This window comes from Rhincodon typus, chromosome 7, assembly GCF_021869965.1.
Source record: "Rhincodon typus isolate 14 chromosome 7, sRhiTyp1.1, whole genome shotgun sequence".
Taxonomy (NCBI): domain Eukaryota; kingdom Metazoa; phylum Chordata; class Chondrichthyes; order Orectolobiformes; family Rhincodontidae; genus Rhincodon; species Rhincodon typus.
The window spans coordinates 40,487,653-40,493,652 of record NC_063338.1 but is presented as its reverse complement, the minus strand read 5'-3'; the positions used below and the strand labels follow the sequence as shown (position 1 = coordinate 40,493,652).

The 6,000-nt window shown below is 43.4% G+C and overlaps 1 protein-coding gene across 3 annotated transcripts in view; it reads left to right on the top strand.

The window, feature by feature from the left end:
- The window catches only part of osbpl6 (oxysterol binding protein-like 6), a 164,416-nt gene that overhangs the window by 138,075 nt on the left and 20,341 nt on the right, over window positions 1-6,000 (top strand). The window lies entirely within an intron of this gene.

Sequence of the window (6,000 nt, the reverse complement as noted above, 5' to 3'; positions counted from 1 at the left end):
GTTAAAATTGAATCAGAGATAGTAGGAACTGCAGATGCTGGAGAATCCCTGTTAGTTGTAGGCTGTTTATGCTAATCCACAACTTAACAGCTGCTTGAATTCAGTTTTATAATTTAGCTCCACAGAATTTCAGTTCTTCACCAAAAACAAAAAAAATTTTGTTGATGTCTGAAGCAAGATTCTGACAAAGGAAAATACCTGAAACGGACTTATCACTCTCTCTTCATATGTAATTCTAGACTTGCTGAGTGTTTCTAGCAAAATTTCTTTTTGTTACAGTAGATAACACTTGTTCCATGATAAATAACGTTATGTCAGTGCAAACTTTCTATCGTCATATCTTTTCTAAGTTGTCATGTCTATTGCTTGAATTCAGTAAAAATGATCAGTTGTGATTTGGCACCAAATAAAATAATGAAAGGTGACAAATTGTTGTAAACATTCAACTGATCCTCTAGTTGATCAGCCGTATAAATGCTGTGGTTGCAAGAGCAGGTCTAAGGCTCTGCAGACCGTAACTCACCTCCTGATTCCCCCAAAGCCAGTCCACCATCTACGAAGCACAAGTCTGGAGTGTGATAGTCCCCACTTTCCTGAATGGATGCAGCTTCAACACTCAAGAAGCTCCACACAATCTACAGTAGATCAGGCTGCTTGATTGGAACCCTATCCACCATCTTTAGCATTCATTCCCTTCAGTATTGAGGCGTAATGAGAGCAGCGTGTACCGTCAACAAAATGAAAGGCAGCAATTCACCCAGGGTCCTTCAACAATACCTTCTGAATCTGCTGGGCTTCAGAGGTTAAGTTATGAGGAGAGATTATACAAATTAGGCCTGTTCACTCTAGAATTCAAAAGGTTAAGGGGTGATCTGATCAAAGTCCTCAAGATATTAACAGGAAAAGACAGGATAGATCATAATAAACTATTTTCACTGGTTGGGTATTCTGGAACCGGGGGTATAGACTGTGCAGGAGAGATGCTAGGAAGCACTTGTACATACAAAGGGTGGGAGAGGTTTAGAATGGAGGTTGTTGACTTGCTCACCGACCTGGCTGCTTATCACACAGGCGTTTCATCACCATCCTGGGTAACATCAGTGCAGTCTCCGACGAAGCTATGTTGTTCACTCTGCTTGGTATTTATGTGATCCGGTCTATTAAGTTGCGTTGTGTCATTTCCGGTTCTTTTTCCGCATGGATTTGTATATGAGGTCTAATTCCACATGTTTATTGATTGCATTATGGGTTGAAGACCAGGCCTCTAGAAATTCCCATCCCTGCCTGTGGCTGGCTTGAGCTAGGATGGTCACATTGTCCCAGTTAAATTGATTGCTTTCATTGTCTGAGTGCACATAGTGGATCCGATACACGGACGACATATTTGTCATCATTAGACGCACCAAATTAGAAGAAACACCCCATCTTATCAACGTTTTCATTGGGATTAAATTTATGAGAGACAAGAAAGACAACAAGCAACATCTGTTCCTAGACATCAGGGTAGAACGAATGACTAACAGGGAGTCCCAAACCACAGTATATAGGAAGGCAATCCACATTGACCAAATCCTCAATTTCCACAGCAATCACCCTAATGTCCACAAACAAAGCTTTGTTAGAACACTATTCAAACGGGCCACAACTCGCTGCAACACACCAGAACAACGCAGCCAGAAGAATGAGCACCTATACAAGGCATTTTCTAACAAAACTTATCCCAATAATTTTATGCACAGGTGCCTAGTAGATAGACAATGCCAAGACGACACAGTATGCCCCAATACACTGGCAACATTACCCTGTATCAAGAACATATCAGAACTGACAATGACACTCTTACAACCACTAGGAATCATGGTGGCACACAAACCCACAGCCACACTACGGCTACTCACAAGGACCAAACCCATGACATGCAGGATCAAAGTAGTTTACAAAATACCTTGCAATGACTGCATCAAACGTTACATCGGCCAGGCCAGGAGGAAACTAGCCATCAGTATACACAAACACCAGCTAGCAGCAAAACAATACAACAAACTTTGCCTCATCTCAGTGCACTCAGACAATGAAAGCTATCAATTTAACTGGGACAACGTGACCTTCCTAACTCAAGCCAACCACAGACAGGCACGGAAATTCCTAGAGGCCTTGTTTTCAATCCATAATGCAATCAACAAACATGTTGAATTAGACCCCATATACAAACCCATGCAGAAAGAACCAGAAGAGACACAACCCAACTTAACAGACCAGATCATATAAATTCCAAGCACAGTAGAACAACATTGCTTCATCAGAGGCCGCACTGATGATGTTACCTAGCATGGTAACAAAGCATCTGTACGATAACCAGCCAGCCTGAGGAGCAAGCCAACAACCTCATCCACAACCTGAGCTACAAATCTTCGCAAGAACCTTAAAGAGGTTTGGAACTATCTTCCACAAATGGCAGTTATAGAATCACGTAAACAGACCCTTTGGTCCAACTCATCCATGCCGACCAAGTTTTCCAAACTAAACTGGACCTATTTGCCTGTATTTGGCCCATATCCATCCAAATCTTTCCTATTCATGTACCTGTCCAAATGTCTTTCAAATGCTGTAACTTTACCTGCATCCACCACTTCCTCCGGCAGTTCATTCCACATAGGAACCACCCTCTGTGTGAAAATGTTCCCCTCAGGTCCCTCCTAAATCTTTCTCCTCTCACCTTAAAAATATGCCCTCTAGTTTTGAACTTACCAACCCTAGCGAAAAGACAAGAACAAAGAACAAAGAAAATTACAGCACAGGTACAGGCCCTTCGGCCCTTCAAGCCTGCGCTGATCCAGATCCTCTATCTAAACCTGTCACCTATTTTCCAAGGATCTGTATCCCTCTGCTCCCTGCCCATTCATGTATCTGTCTAGATACATCTTAAATGATGGTATCGTGCTCACCTCAGCTGGCAACGCGTTCCAGGCACCCACCACCCTCTGCGTAAAGAACTTTCCACGCATATCTCCCTTAAACTTTTCTCCTCTCACCTTGAAATCGTGACCCCCTAGTAATTGAGTCCCCCACTCTGGGAAAAAGCTTCTTGCTATCCACCCTGTCTATACCTCTCATGATTTTGTAGACCTCAATCAGGTCCCCCCTCGACCTCCATCTTTCTAATGTAAATAATCCTAATCTACTCAACCTCTCTTCATAACTAGCACCCTCCATACCAGGCAACATCCTGGTGAACCTCCGCTGCACCCTCACTAAAGCATCCACATCTTTTTGGTAATGTAGCGACCAGAACTGTACACAGTATTCCAAATATGGTCGAACCAAAGTCCTATCCAACTGTAACATGACCTGCCAACTCTTGTACTCAATACCCCGTCCGATGAATGAAAGCATGCCGTATGTCTTCTTGACCACTCTATCGACCTGTGTTGCCACCTTCAGGGTACAATGGACCTGAACACCCAGATCTCTCTGTGCATCAATTTTCCCCAGGGCTTTTCCATTTACCGTATAGTTCGCTGTTGAATTGGATCTTCCAAAATGCATCACCTCGCATTTGCCTGGATTGAACTCCATCTGCCATTTCTCCGTCCAACTCTCCAATCTATCTATATTCTGCTGCATTCTCCGACAGTCCCCTTCACTATCTGCTACTCCGCCAACCTTAGTGTCATCTGCAAACTTGCTAATCAGACCATCTATACCTTCCTCCAGATCACTTATGTATATCACAAACAACAATGGTCCCAACACAGATCTCTGTGGAACACCACTGGTCACAGTTCTCCATTTTGAGAAACTCCCTTCCACTACAGCTCTCTGTGTCCTGTTGCCCAGCCAGTTCTCTATCCATCTAGCTAGTATACCCTGGACCCCATGCGACTTCACTTTCTCCATCAGCATACCATGGGGAACCTTATAAAACGCCTTACTGATGTCCATGTATATGACATCTACAGCCCTTCCCTCATCTATCAACTTTATCACTTCCTCAAAGAATTCTATCAAGTTGGTAAGACATGACCTACCCTGCACAAAACCATGCTGCCTATCACTAATAAGCCCATTTTCTTCCAAATGTAAATAGTTCCTATCCCTCAGTATCTTCTCCAGCAGCTTCCCCACCACTGACATTAGGCTCACCGGTCTATAATTACCTGGATTATCCTTGCTACCCTTCTTAAACAAGGAGACAACTTTAGCAATTCTCCAGTCCTTTGGGACCTCACCCATGCTCAAGGATGCTGCAAAGATATCTGTTATGGCCCCAGCTATTTCCTCTCTCGCTTCCCTCAGTAACCTGGGATAGATCCCATCTGGACCTGGGTACTTTTCCACCCTAATGCCTTTTAGAATACCCAACACTTCCCTCCTCCTTGTGCTGACTTGACCTAGAGTAATCAAACATCTATCCCTAACCTCAACATCCGTCATGTCCCTCTCTTCGGTGAATACCGACGCAAAGTACTCATTAAGAATCTCACTCATTTTCTCTGACTCCTCGCATAACTTCCCTCCTTTGTCCTTGAGTGAGCCAACCCTTTCTCTAGTTACCCTCTTGCTCCTTATGTACGAATAAAAAGCTTTGGGATTTTCCTTAACCCTGTTTGCTAAAGATATTTCATGACCCCTTTTAGCCCTCTTTATTCCTCGTTTCAGATTGGTTCTACTTTCCCGATATTCTTCCAAAGCTTCGTCTGTTTTCAGTCATCTACACCTTATGTATGCTTCCTTCTTCCTCTTTTCTAGTCTCACAATTTCACCTGTCATCCATGGTTCCCTAATCTTGCCCTTTTTATCCCTCATTTTCACAGGGACATGTCTGTTCTGCACTCTAATCAACCTCTCTTTAAAAGCCTCCCACATATCAAGTGTGGATTTACCCTCAAACAGCTGCTCCCAATCCACATTCCCCAGCTACTGTCAAATTTTGCCCTAGTTGGTCTTCCCCCAATTTAGCACTCTTCCTTTAGGACCACTCTTGTCTTTGTCCATGAGTATTCTAAAACTTACAGAATTGTGATCACTATTCCCAAAGTAATCCCCTACTGAAACTTCAACCACCTGGCCGGGCTCATTCCCCAACACCAGGTCCAGTATGGCCCCTTCCCGAGTTGGACTATTTACATACTGCTCCATAAAACCTTCCTGGATGCTCCTTACAAATTCTGCTTCATCTAAACCCCTAACACTAAGTGAATCCCAGTCAATGTTGGGAAAATTAAAATCTCCCATCACCACCACCTTGTTGCTCCGACATCTTTCCATAATCTGTCTATGTATTTGTACCTCTACCTCATGCTCGATGTTGGGAGGCCTGTAGTACAGCCCCAACATTGTTACTGCACCCTTCCTATTTCTGAGCTCTGCCCATATTGCCTCACTGCTCGAGTCCTCCATTGTGCCCTCCTTCATCACTGCTGTGATATCCTATTTGACTAGTAATGCAACTCCTCCACCCCTTTTACCTCCCTCTCTATCCCGCCTGAAGCATCTATATCCTGGGATATTTAGTTGCCAATCTTGCCCTTCCCTCAGTAAGTCTCAGTAATAGCAATAACATCATACTCCCAGGTACTAATCCAAGCCCTAAGTTCATCTGCCTTACCTACTACACTTCTCGTATTAAAACAAATGCACCTCAGTCCAAGACCTCAAATGCACCTCAAGACCGTTGCTCTTCACCTTATTTATGCCCCTCATGATTTTATAAACCTCTATAGGTCACCCCTCAACCTTCTACTCAAACCTGCCAGTCACAGTAACATCCTTAAATCTTTTCTGCATCTTCTCCAATTTAATAATATCCTTCCTATAGCAGGGTGACCAGAACTGTACACAGTCTTCTATATGAGGCTTTGCTAATGTCCTGTCCCAGCTCCTATAGGTAATGGTCTGAGCAATGAAGGCAAGCATGCCAAACACCTCCTTTATTACTCAGTCTACCTATTGATGTTAGATCAGTTTTAAATCTGAGACAGACTAAATTTAGTTAAGCAA